The following is an 18,526-nucleotide window of genomic DNA, read 5'->3' as shown; positions in this document are numbered from 1 at the left end:
CAATAGTAGGTAATTGCCAGCAAACCACTTAGTGCATTTTAATAAAGTCTGAAGAGCTTCCCAAATCCTCAGCCACGTCTCTCCCTAACCTAAACATTTTCAATATTTAATTTGAGTGATGCCAAGGAAGACTGCTGTCCTCTTCTTGCCAGCCAAAAAATCGTGAACAGGTCTCGCAAGTGCTGGGGCAAATAGCAGTAACGACCTGCCTCGATGGCGAGGGAGGATGGCTCTTGTGATCATCCACTGTCAGCTCTGCTATCACAGCCAGAGAGGTGCAAAGAGCTGGATTTTGAATCCACTTTAGAGGGGTGGTTTCTGCCCCCCCCCCCCCATAACTCTGTACCGTAGCAAATGAGCTTCATCCTGTTTCAGCCAGCATAAGCTGGTGTGGCTTCACTGATTACATATTTCATAGGCCATTGATTGAAGTGCTCTTATAGTCCTTTTCCCCTCCTGAATGAATGTTTATCCCCTGGAGGCTTCTTCAAAGGACCCAGGGACAAAGGTTTCAACTTAAGAAAACATTTGTGCCTGTCCACATAGGCAGCCTTGCTCTGCACAGCAGGTAAGCACATACTTCAGCACGTTAGAGATTCTGGCGTGAAAACACACAGAGTTATATACATGCCTGAGTGTGCAGCTGGCTAGGGACAGACTGTTCTAAAATCAATTAGAAAATGATGCGGGATGTCCATGTCTGTATCTTGGCACCTATTTTCTTTTCTTTCCATTTTTTTCTCTTCTGTTTATGCAAGTAATCCATTAAATAACAATACCCAAGAAACAATCGGTATTGTGCCAGAAAAGCACCTTTTCCCTTGTGCCATTATCAGGTTTTCTTTCCCCTCTGTGAGCATCATTCCTTCCACCCCCCCCCCCACCCCCCCCCCCCCCCCCCCGTGAGCTCCTAATGCCTTTCTGCTTGAATGCTACGGTTACTGCATTGCATCCACTGATTTTTAAAAATAAGGTTTTTAAATGCCCATTTCTGTCAGGTATTAAGTGCTGTCCAAGGCAGGTCTGATAAATAGCGAAATAAAATCAGACCTGATCTATGTCCCTTCTGCCGAAGAAAGAGGTGATATTTGCAGCCATTTGAACGGTGGTGTAAAGCACAGGGAGAGACCCTGCAGTGCAGACTGTGTGACGGTGCATGCTGCTGCGCCTTTGCATTTCTGCAGCCTCTCCGCAGGCTGTGCCATCGATTCCAGCTCTGTTTCAGGAGCCTGGGAGGGAGGGCAGTGGGTTGCCTTGGGTGCACAGCATCTGTAACTGGGCCAGCAAGGGCCAAGATCGCCTCGGTCAGCATCCTTCAAGTGGGTGAAGCAGTGGGTGACTTCAGGGATGGGATGTCTTCTCAAAGGTGCAGCAGGATTACTGACATCTTTATCCCCAGCAGAAATGCTTTGTTGCCCATTAGGCCTCGTGGGATAATAGACCGCTAAATGTGTCTCTTGAAAATTTACTCCCTGTAGTCTACTGGAGACTGTGTGGAGGGAAAGCCTGTAGCCCCAGACATGCTATTGCCCGTGATTACTGAGCTGGCTGTAGTTATTTCTAGGTAAAACATTAATCATGATGCATTGATTTTGTTTATGCATGGGGTATGTGATTCTACAGAACTAAATTTTAACAGATTATTAATTAAATGCTGATTCCTGCCATTAACCAGTACTTTAAAAAGGTTTAACACAGCCTGTGTGAGGAAAAGTACTTTCATAATAGTGCAGTTTTCTATTTGTTATCTTTTCCATTGTCTCTCCACATTGCGTTGTGGTTATATAGTTATTTTCCTTTTGATTTTATTTACCTTCACCCATCTTTCTAATTTCCCTGCCCAGAGTGGATGGGTAGTCCAGGCTGTTCAGGACACCCGTGCCTAAAGAATGACGGGAAATGGAAATGATTTGACCTCTTGGTCAAATTGGTTATTTCATCTTGGGATGAAATAACACGGGCATTGCTTTACAAACAACTGGGAAAAACTGGTTTGGTAGATTGCCCCTCCCTCCAATTAAAAAATGAAAAAAAAACCCCCACCCAACAGCAAAGGCCCCTTATGTGTCGAAGCACAAGAGGGCAGTGTTAGGTTGAATTGAGTCGCACAAGGGTGCGATTAGCCTGGGAACACTTTCTGGCTGATGAGTTTAGGCTCTTCGTGAGGAGGCGTTTGCTCGGGCAGTGGCAGGGTGAGGCCAGCTCCCACCAGGGCTGGGCGATGGAAGAGGCAACCAAGCTCCTAAACCACCTTCTTCACCCAGTTCAGTGTCAGCTGCCTTGCGACACTGCTGAGCAGGGCATTTTGGGGCACAGGTCTTGCTCTGGGGTCCCGACAGCCACCCTGACCCCCACGGGGGTCTGCTGTGACCTACAGTGCCCGTCTGCCTCTGCCCGCTGGGATTTCCGATCCTACCTCGGGCACAGGGTTGCATCGGTGGCACTTGCCTGAAAACTCGGCACAGCAGCTGCTTCGTTATCTTGCACCTGGGTTTAACAGGGCAGGAATGCTAATCCTTTCTCAAATCCCTCGCCTGGCATGGCTGGGGGTGAGACATCCCAGCTCCCACCGCCTCTGATGTTTCTGCTGGAGCGTTTGTGCCACGTAACATCACGCAGCATCCACAGGAGCAAACCAGGCTGGTCCAACGCAGGGGCTTGCCAGCCCCATACTGCGTCAGTAAAAGACAACCTCATTGTCAGTCGGTGCCTTTTACGGGGCAATAAAAGAGAAGTAAGAAAAAAAAAAATTATGCAAGGAAACAGCTGTCAGTGTATAAAATTAAAGGTGTCCTCCCAGGGAGAGGAGGGATGGCAAGAGGAACCTCTCCACAAAACAAGCATCACATCCCGGCAGGGTACCAGTAACCTGATCTTTCACAGCATGGTCCCGTTTTACCCGGAGCTCTCTGGCCTCTGAGGCTCCTTTGTCAGCCTCTGGTTTTTCATGAATGATCTGAGAGCGTGGGTTCTCTCTAACTTTTTCCCTGTTTTCAAGGAAGTATGGTGTTAAAAGCAACGGTTTTATGTGTAACTGTGGTGGCTAATCTTGAACCGAGTATTACTGCACACGCAAAGTAAGGGTTGAGCATAGACATGCATAATTTATTTGTGCCTGGAGGCTGGTTGCTTTTGTGCTCTCTAGTTTTCTGGTGGTTGTATCATCCCTGGGAATGGACTTAAGCCATGGACATGAGCATGGTGCTCTGACCCTGAAATGGAGGCCGTTAAAGGACTCATCAGCACTTCATACTGTCTCAGCCAAGCCTGCCAGCCTCAGCTGGTGCAAAGTCCTAGGAGATCCCACTGCAGGCTCAAAGCCTCAGGCACCATTTTTTGATGTACACAAAAGGCCTTGTTTTAGTAGGAATTAATTAGCAGTTTAAATACTTGCAGGGTAGGAAATCCCCCACAGGGTATACTTGTTAAGGTTTCTTTACACATTACCTCCCAGGAGGATGCAGACTTTCCCTTACTTTCCAGCATCCCTCACTGCTTCAGCAGTGACGCCAGTAATTGTATTACAGCCGCAAAGTACTGCAACTGCAACCGTAAAATCCTTCCAGTGCTCATCCATTCCCCTGTGTTAGATAGGATTGTGATGGGCAATAATTTATCAAAGAGTCTGAGGTTATAGTGTCGCATATTCATGCCCGGGGTGCCTTTAAGCAATGACGAGGTGATAATGTCAGTGTAACCACACATCCTGTTTGCATTATTTATTGCTCTCATGAATGACAAATTTGTATTTTAATATGGCTGAGACATTTATCTGCTGTCCCAAAAAGCTGAATTATGAATGTGGCATAATCTTATCTCTAGGGCAGACATTTCCTTTTATTATTGGCATTTAATAAGATAATATGTAATTAAAGGAAAGTAATTAACCTATTTCTAGGAACTTTGTATCTTGAATAAACAGGCAGCTAATGCAGCTGTAAGTGTGCTGCCAGGAGTCCCGCCTGCTGAAGCCATCTTCTGAAGCAGGTGGTCTGCATTATAACAAGGGAGAGGACTGCATATGGGTGTCTACAAAATGGTACCGCAGCACCGCAGCCTCTTTAGGAGTTTTAATTTTGGAGACATTTTGCAAAGGGGTAATTTCTCCTCCTATGAGGTGACCAGGTAGTTGGGGAGGAAGCTGAGGCGTGATGAATCCTGGCTGAAACCTGGCATGGCTTTACCACAGGTATGACAGTCCTGGCAACTTGGGAGACCCTCAAAAGTGGGGTGGCTGAACGGGAGAGGAATCCCATTCAGTTTTCCTTGCCTAGTGACAAGCACCAAAGACAAAGGGTGGCCAACCGGTGGAAGTGGTTAAAGAGTTAAGTAATGCTGAGTTATCCTTTACCAAAAATCAGTGCTTGCAACGTGGGCCGGCTCTCCGCTGACACGTGTGCTCTGCATGGTGTGTGGGTCTCCTGTGCTGCACTTGCTGCTTTGCTGGAAGCTGCTCTGCTGCACATAGCAGGAGAGGGTAATCACAAAAAAGTCCTATGAGTCCTCTGTCACTGTTCCTCGTTTCCCCTTTTTTGAAAAATGTGACTAGTTCCTATCATTTAAAAAAAACCCTCCTGGTAGAGCATTTCATCTTTCAATAGCAGAACATATTGTGGAGGTTAAGAGTGTATCCTGAAAGACAATAGGCATGAGCAGCAGCGAAAGAAATTGCAAGTAGATATACGGGAAAGCTTCTTCACAATGGATGTGGTCAAACGCTTAGAGAGACTGTGGGATCCTGCAGATATTCAGATACTCCGCAAGAGGCCCTGAGCAACCTGATCCACCTTTGAAGTGAGCCCTGCTTGGAGCAGGGATTGGATCGGCGACCTCCAGCAATGCCTCCCATCCCAAACTCCTCTGAATCTGGCAGCTGAGCAGTTCACCGACCACTTAAATCACAGAAAGCACTTCCCTGGCTGCCCGGGCAGCACTGGGATGGGGGCTGCACCTCTGGGAAAGCCAAGGATGGGGAACGCTGGGTGGAAGGCAGATAGCAGCCGTGCTGTACCTACCCCAAATACGGGTGTGTGCTGTGCTTTTGGTGCTGCCAGGCAGAGCAGCCTTTGGTGCAGTTTATCGCAGGGGTTTGAGGAAATGGTATTCAAGAATTTGTGCAAATTATGAGGATGCTGGGAAGCTGTTCTGACACCTAATGAGCCACCGCTCTTCTGCTCTAAAAATGCTCTGTATCTGCTTATTCCTTGCAAAGTGACACCAGTACGAATGTGTCTGATTTTGTAAAGTGTGCCTTTTCTGTAGGCAGCCAAGCTGCTTTGGGCTGTGTGATTATGAGAGCTGAGTCTCAGCTCCCGCTTTGCTGTCATCGTCAGCATTCATAACCATTGCCTGAGAAGCACTGGGCGGTGGGAATCGAGCCCCGGTGCAGCTCCAGGTGATTGCCGTCCTCTCCCAGAGCCTCGGCACACGCCGCATGAATGTCACCGTGCGGTGATTGCCATCACTCCACTGGATAGCCTAGCAGGTAAGGAAGGCTGTGCCTATCATTTAAATGAGATGCTGGCTCATCTGAGATTCACAGTCCTGCTGCGAGGTTAATTACTTTTCTCTAAATAAATATGGCAGTGAAATCTTCCATTCTTTTCTTTGGTATACGGATAGAAAGTTCAAGGAAAGGAAAACTGATATGAATTTACACTTCACGATACCTGGAAAATATTGGCCCTAGTGCAGATGCAGATAAACCAGAGTCGCTGATGAAGCGATCATACAGAGAGCAGAAGGCTTATCTGCATGGGGGAACAGCTTGACCAGCAAACCATTTCTCACGTAACCAATACCTAACTAGTTCTGCAAGCTGGAGAGGTGGGCATGGGAGGATGAAGGTGCCCTAAAGTTCAGACAAATGGCCGTAACCGTCCAGAGGTTTCAGTATTTGCTGTGACTAATCTAATCCGGGCACGTGCAGAGCAAGGTGATGTGCCAGCACCTTCCTCGGACCCCCAGCCGCTGTGAGCTGAGCATGTTTCTGTGATTCTGTGATTCTATGCGTGCACGCGGTGTCAGTTGACTGGGGATTTGCAGTTGCATAATAGGATGGAGCATAAATACAAGTCCTGATATTATCTCTGCAGACAGCGTCAGAACTATTTGACACCTTATCAATTCATAACGCATCCTCTTTCAAAACGCTGCACTTGAACCAGGAGCTTTGCCCGTGAGATCGCACTGTGCGATGCGCTGGGGTTAGCCATCACGCGCTTCAGCTGTCGAACGCCGAGCCCGCTATCCAGTTCAGTGTGGGGCGGTCCCCTGTAGTGCTGCGTTTTTGGCCATTTCTTCTCTTTTCCTAAATGATGGAATCACTGCAGCTTTCATACTACAGTGGCTCCTCCAGCGCTGGCTCTCGAGCCCCCCTCTACCCTCCACCTCCGTCCCAAGGTCCCCGAGCAGGAAAAGACCCCCGAGCCGGTGGCCGGTGCTCCAGCACAGCTGCAGGAACAGCCTCCTGCCTTGCCAAGGAATAAAAAAAGGGAGGGAGATTCGTCTTCTGCCGTGAGCTCATATTCTGAGAATGGGCCGTGGCGGTTCATTGCTAACATATGCAGCGCTAGACTATACGCAGGCAGGGCTGGGGGGGCCGCTGGGGATTGCCTGCAATCCCAAACAACAAAGCAGGAGAGGTTTACAGGGGGGTGACAAAGGCAATTGCACCTCCTCGTGCTGCCGAGAGATCAGACGCCGACTGGCCAGATGTTAACGCTGAGGGGTTTTAACCAGTTGTGGTGCTTTGAAGTTGATTTTTTTTTTTTCCTCTGAGTCTATTTTCTTAAAAGCTAAAATACGCTTTGAGTTCTGTGTTGTCACTGCAGCGTCCGGTCCTGCCGTAGGATGTGCCAGTGTCCCAGAATAGAAGGCATATATATATATTTTTTTTGTTGAGATGTACTTTCTGAATGAGCAAAACATCAAGCAATTGCCATAAAGCTTTTCTCTGAGTAATGCTCTTGTCCTTCTAGGTTTGGACGACTATCTGACAGCGTCTATATTGGCTGAAGATTAAAGGGTAGAGGGAGACTGTGGGTCTGGCCGTAGTTTCCTTCCACCCTGTCCTGGCAAAACAAAGCAAAGACAAATGTGACAAACCCCGTGCGTTAGGTAGGGGACTGGTTCGGGGACTCGGAGGCAGGTGGGTCGGGGGATGCTGGGCTGGGATGTCCTCACGGATGGGGCCAGGCTGGGTCTGTCCTCCCTGGCCATAGTGCAAAGGGGAGAGAGAGCACAGTGGGAACCGCAGCTGTGTCACGCCGGGTGCCGGAGGGATCTTGGTGGAAAGGCTGGCAAAGCGCCCTGAGGGTTTCCCGACGAGGACCATAGAGTCTTTGGAAGGCTTTTAGGATGTATCAGATTAACGTGCATTGAGAAAGTTGAGGTGCAGCTGATTCTTGGGACAAGGGTATGCTAGAGTCCCGAAATGCTCAGCCGAGGTCCTCCCCAGCCTTTTTGCCCCTGCGAATCTCCAACCATGACCTCCTCCCTCTTTCGTGATGTGACTGGCTCTGAGGCCACGAAGAAACCGTGTTCTTTGTGGCCTCAAACTCTGTTTTGCAGAGGTGTTACTAGGCTCACCCCAACCACATTTTTCTCTCCCGGTGACAGCGCTGCTATTCTGAGTCCCAGGGGAGGGCACCCAGGGCAGAGGGATGCTGGGGATGTCGGGAGCTCTGGGCCCATCCCAGGAGCCGCCTCCCTCTGCACTTTGGCAGGTAGGCAGCGGTGAAGCCACAAAAATAGGGAAGATGGACAAGTAAAAAGCCAGACATGGTTTATGCCCAAATTAGGGAAGATGGACAAGTAAAAGCCAGACATGGTTTATGCCCAAATGCCAGACAGAATCAATATGTTCCCACAGAGCATATTGCATCTAATCACTGTTTTCTGGTGGAAAGTTTCTGACGCACTTGAAACCTAAGGCTGGATTTATTTGCAAATGCCTAGTGAGTGATAAGCAGGTGATTTAGTACAACATTTATTTTGCACTGGAAAAAGAAATATGTTAAGGCTAGCATGATTTTTTTTTCTCCGTGATGTTGGGAATGGTAACTACCCAGCAGGTCATGGCAGAAGCTGTGTCTGCTCTACTTCTGGGCCAATTGTTGTGGTTTTGCTACTGGAGATGGCAAAAAATAACCACCGTTAATTAGAGTTGGGGAGATGCCAGTTCTTGATCTGGAATAAAACCGAAAGTGCTGGCAATTTTTAGGGAAAGCTTTTTCTTGCAAAACAATTGAGATGCACAAGTCACTAGATCACAAATCTAGTGGTGCTTACAGGAAACAGTAATAAAGCCCCTTAGCTAGCTGGGAAAAAATGCTTCTTTTTAGTATGCTGTATTCAGCTCCTTCTAGATGAAGAAATTGAACAGAGCAGAATGAAGAGCCTTTCCTTGCCTTTATGCTGGACTGTGTATGCTATTGCAAACTGCTGTTTGTACAGTAAGCTAAAGAAAACTTCTGTAGCATGAGAGGTTTAGAGATCCCAGATTTTCATCTTATCCTGAATCTGCTCAAAACATCCCATGAAAAAATGAAGCATTCAAAAAATCACTGCTATGCGTAATAAAACCACTACAGAAATTGTTATTTATACACAAATATGCAAAAATCAAACCAAAGCCAAGAGAACACATTTCAGCTGCATGGAAGTAAAATGATTTGCTAAGCCCAGATGAAGGCAATGAGCTAAAACAGAGCAGTTTGCACAAAACGTGTCAATATGATCAAAACAGCAGTTTTTGCTGAAAAGAAAGAAGCAGAAACTCTGCTGGGAAGTTTTGACCCAGCTCTGAAGCAGTGGGCTCAAGGCAACACTCGCAGTGCCACCACCGCTGGTGCACGCTTCGTTCTGATCCATCACATCAGGGAGAGCCAGGAAAAAAAATCATCCGTCCACCTCTTTCCCCCTGCAAGGTTGCTGGTTATAACTGGGAGGGACAGCCCAAAACTTCTCCCCAGAACCCTTCCCAGCTAGGAGTCCTTCTGCCGAGATGCCCTTCAGGGCTGGTCCTCCTGTGGTGGCCTCGCTCATGAGACCTGGGCCATTGGAGTGGTGGCATGCAGGAGCCAGGAGGGACAGGCAAGGGGACATCTCCTTTCCCTATTCCCTTTCCTTCCACTGAATGCCCGGTGCCATCCTGCACTGAGTCCCACCTTTGCTTTTCCAGCGAACTAGAGAATCTGGGGCGAGAAATGCTTGGTTTGTATCTCAAGGTAAGAACTGCACTCGGAGTTAGCTCTAAGATTAAAATCAAAATATACATCTGCCCCGAGGATGGGCTTTTCCCAGCCTGCTCCATGTAGCTCCTGCACGCTGCTGCGGAGACTCCCATCACCTCCAGGATGCAGTGAAACCCGCGCATCCTTCTGCAAGAGGGGGACGGCTGCCGTGCCCCAGCCCCATCCGCCAGCCCCGCAGTGCTCAAACCCACCGTGGCTCACTTTTTTGGGGTTTGCACGGCTGTGCAGAGGGGTTTGTTGCTGCTGGTTCATCTGGGGTTTTTTCTGGTGATGGGATGGAGGGAGGCTTAGCCCACGCACGAGCTCCTGCTCTCCCACCACCGCGATGCACGGGGTGCTGGTGGCTCCCGGAGAGATGGGGAGAAGTGGGGTGTAAGGCGGTGCTGGGGGGCTCTGTGCATGGTCCCTGCAGGGCAGCATGTGGCCCCTACGCTGCACAGCCACCCCAGGGAGCCCGGCTGCTCGTCCTGCCCCGGGTGGCATTGCAGGAACAGGGTGGGAGCACGCGGAAAGGCCCCCCGAGGAAAAGCATCCGAACTGGGAGTTTGATTTCCACCTGAGTCCCAACACCCGTGGGTGAGCCTCGGCCCTGACAGCCTCAGCAAGATGCCTTTGGGAGATGCCCCTTGGTCTGGTGGGAGAAGCTCTCCCCTCCACAGGCCTTGGAGTGTGCCAGTGCTCGATAAATCTAATTTGGTCCAAATTTACTGCGAGACACCGTCTCTTCAGAAAAGCATGTTTACTTTCCTTCTGGCAGTGACCCAGCAACACGACACTGCGACTGCACAGAATTGCAAGTGTTGTGTATTAAATTATTGCTGCTCCTTCGACTGACATGCAGAATGGAAGTTACAACTGATCTGTTTTTCCATGGAAATCTATTGCATTTAAGTATATCTAATTGAGTAAATCTTGTCTGGACACAGGGATTGCTTGTCCTACTGCCTCTCTGTCACTCTGGGATTGTATTAAGGTCCTTCATTGTGCCCAGAGTATGTACCCTTATAGACCCGTGCGTGTATCCCAATTGCAGCAAGTTTTCTGCGACCTTTTCATTCAACCTCATCCTGGCTGTGCCTACCAAAAAAAAAAAAAACCAACTAAAAGCAGCTCCTCCAGCCACCATCAGGCTCTGAGCTCTCAGTTTTTTCTGTGGGACCCAGAAAACTCAGCTTTATACCTCTTATTTCAGCCAGGCACTAGTCGGCTGATTGCTTTCTGCATAGAGCACAGTCTCTTCTCCCAATTACCATGACTGTTGAAGCTTTAAAGTTGATGATTTTATGTTGTTGGAATACAAATTGATCATTAGAAATATTAATAATGACTGCTTGACTTTATAATTAGCTGTGTATCTATATTGCATTCAGGAGCTGTTAGTCTTCAATGAACACATTCCAAATAATCCATTTATATTTAAATTAATTGACATGCAATAGCTATCTTAATCAATCTAAATCTAATTCCTATTTAGGAGCCTCTGCTTTGCCACTTACAATTTTTCTTAGGATAGCAGCAGTTGGGTTTGGTGGACCACGGGGTTTGCTTGGGATTTGGAGCCCCAGAGGGGCTGAGTGGGAGAACAGGCAATGGTCTGCTCCCTTGCAGCTTCCCCTTCTGTCAGCTACAGGGAAATTCAGCTCATGGTAGTGGGACTGTAGTGCTGGTGGGAGAGAGGTTTGGGTCTTCTGTCACCTGCATGAATTATTGGATGTCTCCAGCGGTTAATAAGATTCCTTGAATCTGAGATCATTAAAAATTAACTTTCATTTTTCCATCCATAAGATTTAAAATTATCTGCTAATATTTATAATGGCTTGATTTAAGTTTGTTGGTCACTTTATTGATTTACTAAGCTAAAGGCTCTCCTGGCTTACTGTCACACCTGATCAAATTTCAGGTAATAAGCATATGAGGGAGCTTCACAGCAGTCGACGGCAACGTGCAGATGAGATGACTGCAGAGAGCTGGGAACTTCAAGGTGAGTTTGCATCGCAAAGTTTGGATCCTGTCAGTTCCAGGCAGGTGAGCTTTGTGATTCAATCCCCCACCCGTGAAGCGAAGATCACAATTTTTAGGACCCTGAAGCTCTCAATAATTTACCCACTTGGGGCAAATATTTGAATGTGCGTGAGCAAGGAACCTCATACCATGCCTGCTAAAAGTCAGTTACCAGATTTTACTGGGAGAAGAAATCGCATTTTTATGCCTTTTTGGACTGTCATCCTTAATTGTTACTTGCTCATTGTGTGGATATTGAAAAGAAGCCAGTGGACACTCTGTGTGACATTGCTAAAGCCACGTTAGCACTTGGGGGGCAAGGATCACAGTGGTGAGTTTCTCTTCTGGGGGTTTGGGGTTTTTCCACTAGCAAAAGAGAGGTGCCCTTTTTATTGAGCACGGTCAAAACCTAAGGAAATTATTCCTCCCCAGAGGACCAGAGTACGTGTTAATATCTCAGCAGTGAGCAAAGACTTTGAAACCCCACCAGGGAGTTCCTGAAGGTGATGAAAATACTGTTTTGCAATATGTTTTTATCCCCATGAAACTCCTATCAAAACAATCTCACAAAACCCCGCATCTTGCTGCAGACTGATCTTATTTGTCTGTGTCTTCTTCTTAGTGAAAATAAATAAACAAAATAATAACAAAATAACCCGAGCTTGCGATGCCAATGGAGATTGCTAAAGCCTGCAGTGCTTGGGGCGGTTGGAGCGTGTTGCACGTTGTGCTGGGTGTGTGGCACACCGTCCCTGGCCCCACGCGGTCGCCGGGAGACGAGTTGGATAAAGGAAAATAAAGGAAAAAAGAAACAGAGGTACCAACATGGCTATGGCTGGTAGGTCAGCCCCACCTGAGACCTGGGTTAGTTGGGATGGCAGGAGACCTGGGGGACATTGCTTTACTAATTACAGGTGTTTGGTTGCAGAGGAGGTTTCTGTGGCTGCAGCGTTCTGGCTGCTGGCTCTTGCTTGGGGACACCCCACCAGATAAATGGAGTTCTGTCCTTCCCCAAAATAAGGGATGTGCCTTGCTGGGCAATGCTCTCAGCTCCCAGGGACTCCATAGCATAGGCGGTGCTGGAGTTGTCAGAAAGGAGCCGAAAACCTGCCAAACCTCAGCCGGGACGAGAAGCGAGAACCCGCGTGGGGCTTCGTTAATAGGGAGCCATTAGGGGTTGTTGAACAAAAGGACTTGTCCTGCAACGGTACAGTAGGCAGGGAGAGATTGGGTTTATTTGACTGTATTTCAGCCAGGTCTGATGGGGTTTTTTCCACTTTGAAGGTTCCTTTATTCTCATTTGTGCTTCCACAAAACAGCCGCGGTGTTTCAGGGCTCCCGGGGTGTTTTTGTGTGCACGGTGGAGAGGGGTCCGGCTCGGGGCTCGAATGGGTTCACACCACATGCCAGAAAACTTTCCCCAGCCCTGTCCAGCGAACTTTAAACCTCCTATAGCCCAGATCAATACCTAAAATCACTGCAAGGTGCCACAGCAGGAGAGCAGAAAGGGCGAAGGGCAGCAGGCGTTTTATACAACTTCACAGGTAGAGGGAATTTGCGAGGTGAGAATGGTCATGTGATGGGAGAAGTGGAAAAACCCCAGTGGCTCTGCCAAATTTAACCCCGGCATGGGGGGAGCCTAGGAATAATACATGTTTTATACAAGTTTACATCATTAGCTTTTCCCAGTCAGATTCTTCTTCTGGTGGGCTTTTGTTCACTAAAGCTGTTTGATGTTGCCTTTCATTTTCCCCAGTCGGTTTTCCTTTCCAATGGCCTGCTGTTGTCCATCCTTATTACCTGGAGTCATTTGGGTGACATCCGTTTTTACTTCTTCAAAAAATTCCACTACTTTTGCTAAAGGATGAATCACATCCTATTTAAAGTCAACAGAAAGACTTCAATGAGCCCCAAACTGGACCTGAAATTGTTGCTTCTTTTCAGGTTTCTCAATATGATATTTGCCTCCTAGCAACCACCATTTGCAGGCAGCGTTACAGCAATATTAAGCTCTTGCTTGTGTGCCGCAACTGGCATCCCAGTGCGTCCCGCAGAGCTTTACAAAGCACCTGCTGGTATCAACTCACTCCACTTGCTGTAGGTGTCATTTAGACAGCAGCGTTATACAACAGTCTGAAAAGCAAAGGAAAGCACTGTCTTATAGAGGCTGTAATTGGAGGATAGGGAGTGTTGCAGGCTAGATTAATACCCCAGGTCTGGCAGAAGTACCCTGAGGATGTTTGGGCATCACCTGTGGTTTTACTGCCTGGAGTATCCCAAATGGGTGGAGGAGCTCTGTCTTGGAGCTGCACATTGTGAATCAGCTCATTTTGGGTGCAGCCTTCCAGTCCTGCTCTTTGACAGCTAACTTGGTGCCTTTTTCTTCCTTTAATTACAGCAATTCATCACACTCTCTGCCAGTTCGTCCTCTCTGATATACCAGGATGGTGAATGTCATTTGTTCAGGTAGGACACGGTGAAGTTTGCCTGCTGGGAGCAGTGATTTTTCCTTAAGGACCTGGCAAATGCTCTCAGCTGAGTGAAGACTTTGGGTTATTTTGGCTCCCTTCTGCTTCCTTTTCTCCTATTTTTGCTTGTCCATTCCATAGATTCAATACCTGATTAGCCAAATTGCATCAATTTTGGGTCTGTCTGGGGAAACTTGAGATCTTCTTTAACCTTCAGGTGTATCAGAAGAGAGTTGTGTGGTGGTCCTGTGGGGCTGGAGAACCAACAGTGTTCATGCGGCTCCATCAGTGGGATGTTTCCAATGAGTATTTGTGGTTCAGAACAGCCTGGCCTCCGTAGCTCTTTCTTAAGGACCTCACAATAACAGACGTCTCGCAGCGTTTGGATGAATAACCTTCATTCTAGCGTATCCTATTTGAAAGTTGCCAGTGACTCTTCCTTGTTTGTTAGACACTAATTTAAGATCTGAAGGACTTGTTGCTCGTGATATTGGTGGGGTGATTCAAGGTTATTTAGTTGTGTGTTTCATGAGAATGTCAGCTTTCATCAAAGGAGAGGAAAGAAGTAAATATTTAGTGCACTAAACGATTCCAAAAAGAAAGCTGAACATACAAAGCTGCAGGGCCAGAATTCAGAAGGCAAGTTAAGACTCTGCTGCCTTTAAAACTATGTTATAGTTATTATTTTTAGATGTCATGATGTTTTTAATGAACTCCTGAATTTTTAGGGCCTGGAGCAATTCAGTTGGGAAGAATTATAGTTTTAAGCTGCCGCACACCTTTGGAATCTTCCCTGTTTTAGCTGAGAGGGAAGAGGATGTGCTAGGGAGCTGCGTATGTATGTATTTTTTTGTATGCTGCATATATACGTATACGTATCATCACATCCATTTTATTTTAATTGTATCTGTCTTGCTAACTGGACGGTTTGCAAGGGTCATGTCTGTAATCCAAAAAGATAAAAAGTTTAAGAGTAATGGCACAAATATACTGTGCATTTTACTGGTTCAACAATCGTCATATCTGGATCATATAAAAATAGCTATTTAACAACAACCGTTTCTCCCACAGCAATTAAGAACCTATGAAAGTTGAAAGATGATGAGCATCATATAATTGGTTTGTGCAGAGTCTAATGAGACTCTATTTCTCAGTAAATAGAATATTCTCTTTCTTGAGAATAGAAAGAATAACTGATGATAAATATTTATGAGTGAATCTTATCTTTCTCCTGTCATGGAGTCTTCATCAACAAACTACACTTCAAAAAACAGGTACTCGCATTAGAAATGCAGCTTATTTACTACTGTTTAGTATTTGTACTGCAGTGGTGCCCAGAAGACTCATTCCAAGATCTCGTGCTTCCCATGGCAAATTGCTGGACACTCAGATCAGGCTATAGCGAAAGTCCAGGTAACTCTAACGGCACTCTGGTGTCCAAATCTGTCACAGAAAGCTGTCTGGATGTCTCCCTGTGCAATGCACCGATGGCCATGGGAGCAGTGTGAAGAGCACTCAATCATCTGTTGAGGCCGTTTCATCTGAGGATGACGGTCGACCAAGGCTTGAGAGCTGGACACTGCTCCTCATGCCTGCTCTGGCATCAAATCCTGGAGTAATGCACCATGAAGCAACAGAAGCAATCTCAGGGTTACATATGGCTTTTCTTAGCTACTTGATCAGCTATTTACTGTGCTTTATCATCAAAGTGGGTTGCACGCTACACAGCAAGAGTGGTTTGTATCAAGGCAGCGGGTAAGTGGGTGTATCTTGAGAAATGAGTCAGCTACAAGATGTCTTTCAGCAAGTGAAGTTTTTCTTCAAAGCTTTGTTCTTTAGTCTGATTATACACAAGTTCTAACAAAAGACACCAAACAATTTCCTCTGTAGACAAAAAAAAAAATAATACCCTGCTTGGGCTGTGCTCCCAACCATCTACATTTTGATGTGAAGCACAACATCCTTGGAGCTGCCGTGCCTGATAGGGCAGAGCACGCTGGGGGTCCCGGACTCCAGCACCATCTCCCCAGGCTGCTGCCTGCAGGGTACCCCCATGGAAATATCACGGTTTTGGGGAGAATTTTGGAATCTGGAACCATCCTAAATAATGCATCCTCTAGTCACTGCCTTATTTTATTTCTGCAACTCCTTTTAAGGTTCCTTATGTGGGTTTTGGGGGATGCACTTTCTGTAGTAATTCCAGTCACTACTGGAGTGACCAATTGAGAGCCATTTAGGCCACGGCGTGAACTGTGCGTGTGCAGTCTGAACCTCTTTTGTCAATGTGGATTGTACAATGCACTCACGTAAGATCTCTTGGCCAGCTCAGTTGACATGTGCTACGCTAATGGTCTGACTGCAAGTAAAATAACGCGCAGATATGTATTGATATTTCAATTACTTTTTAAATTGTACTTGCTGAGATCCCTGTGCCTGACTTGGGCATTAAAGTACGGATTGTATCTGATTCTGAGAACACATCATTTTGTCTGTTCAATGCATATAATAGCTTATACTTCCATCCTTGGGTAATTGCCTCTGCTTTAAAGAGTGACCCTAAATTGTATTTACACAATAAATTAATGTTCACTTCTTACAGAGAAAAAATTGCTCCAAGGAATCTCCGTCAATGCAATTTTCTCTGCTCTTCTTCCATGGCCTCGATCATAAATAAGTAGCTATGAGTGCTCATGGGACAGTGCAAGGGCTTCTCACAAGCCATTGCTTTTACAGTTCTTTTATGGCTAGGGTGTTGTTGTGTTTAACCCCAGCTGGCAACTAAGCACCACGCAGCCACTCGCTCGCTCCCCTGCTCCAGTGGGATGGCAGAGAGCATTGGAAGAGTAAAAGTTAGAAAACTCATGGGTTGAGGTAAAGACAGTTTAATAAGTAAAGCAAAAGCCATGCACGCGAGCAAAGCAGAACAAGGAGTTCATTCACCGCTTCCCATGGGCAGGCAGGTGTTCAGCCATCTCTGGGAAAGCAGGGCTCCATCACGCCTAACCGTGACTTGGGAAGACAAACGCCATCATTCCGATCGTCACCCCCCTTCCTCCTTCTTCTTCCCCAGCTTTGCATGCTGAGCATGACGCCATATGGTGTGGAATATCCCTTGGGTCAGTTGGGGTCAGCTGTCCCGGCTGTGTCCCCTCCAACTCCTTGTGCCCCCCCAGCCTCCTCGCCGGTGGGGTGAGAAGCAGAAAAGGCCTCGGCTCTGGGTAAGCCCTGCTCAGCAGTAATGAAAACATCACTGTGTTATCAACGCTGTTTCCAGCACAAATCCAAAACAGAGCCCCATACCAGCTACTGTGAAGAAAATTAACTCTGCCCCAGCCAAAACCACCACAGGTGTTGAGAAACTAACAGTCTGAAATGGAACCAATGGTGGTTTTAAATACATCTCTTAAAGTGGTTATACCTTCATTTTTTCCCCCGGAAATCAGATGATGGCAGAACAGAGATTCCTGAAGAACCTCCTTTTGAAGGCAAAGGTGACCTCTTTTCAGCAACATATTAATGGGTATCATGTGGACAGCTGCTGAGACTGCAAGGCAAGTTTCTTTCTTTAAGGAGGAAGAATTCATACTTGTCACCAGGGAAAATTTTAAATGCACAAGAAGTATCTCATGTACTACGAAATACTACTGCGGTCTTTCCTGAGGCATATGCTTAGATAGGATTTTCTCTGAAGAAAATGAGGGGGGAACATTTCATGCCAGATGTCTTCTTAAAAATACTTGCTAAACAAGGTCATGTTAATTCATCTGGGTTCAAAACAATTTCACTTACAGGATCAGGGATTTTTATTTCACTGAGACTGAATAAAAGGTGCAGGTCTTAAAAGCAACAGGTGAATTTTTTATTTTTTTTAAGTGATATTCTGAATGGAAATTGTATTCTCTTCTTAAAAGAAATCAAATTAAATAAAGCATTATGAGTGTTGCTGACCTGTACCTCTGCTGAGACCACGGACATAGGAGAACAGAGACTGAAGGGTTTAACCTCTGTCTGCTCCATTCTTATGGTGAGACCAGAATAGCAAACATGGATCTGCCTTCCACAGCTCAGAAAGGATGTTGCAAGAGGCCATAATAAAAATACGAGGGCAGGAAAACATGCCTTTTGGTGTGCAATTTACAGAGCTCCATCTGTTCAGCTTATCAGAAAGATTTCAGCCTCCATTTGATTACGGGGATTACATATCTTCATGAGGAATAAATATTCCGTAAGTACTATTCCATCCAGTGCCGATAGGCGTGACAAGAACCGATGTCTGAGAGTTACGTTAAGTTCCATTTATGTTTTAAATAGCACACACGATTTTCACTGTTGGCGTGGTTAGCCACCAAGAAAAGTAAAGGAAACTCAGAAGAGGTAGTAGATAGTCCATTTTGATGCCCAAAATCACGGCACTGAGTTTCTTGAAAGTTCGCAAGCAGACGTTGGCAGCCGGTCCCTCTCCAGCAGAGCGACCAGACGTGGGTGTCCCGCCGTAGGGACGATGCCCACTGCAAGGTCCGAGCGTCCAGCCGAGCCATCCGTGTGTCCGTCCGCAGGCCGTGGCCGTGTCCAGGTGCGTGTCCGGCTCTGCAGGGCAGGATTACAGCAGAGGGTGCTCTGAGCTCGCCGTGGTGGGGCAGCCCACAGCCCTCCACGCTCCCGGGAGAGGCAGAGGAGTTTCCCCTTCAAATTCTCCCAGGAGGAGCGAGCCGGCTAATCGAGCCTCGCAGGCGTTCTGTGGTCAGGCTTGTGAAGGCTTTTACGCCTGCGAATTAAATCACTGCACAAACGCTAGGTCCT

The sequence above is a fragment of the Accipiter gentilis genome, chromosome 23, assembly GCF_929443795.1.
Source record: "Accipiter gentilis chromosome 23, bAccGen1.1, whole genome shotgun sequence".
In the NCBI taxonomy this organism is placed as follows: Eukaryota; Metazoa; Chordata; class Aves; order Accipitriformes; family Accipitridae; genus Astur; species Astur gentilis.
Note: the sequence above shows the minus strand (reverse complement) of the source record.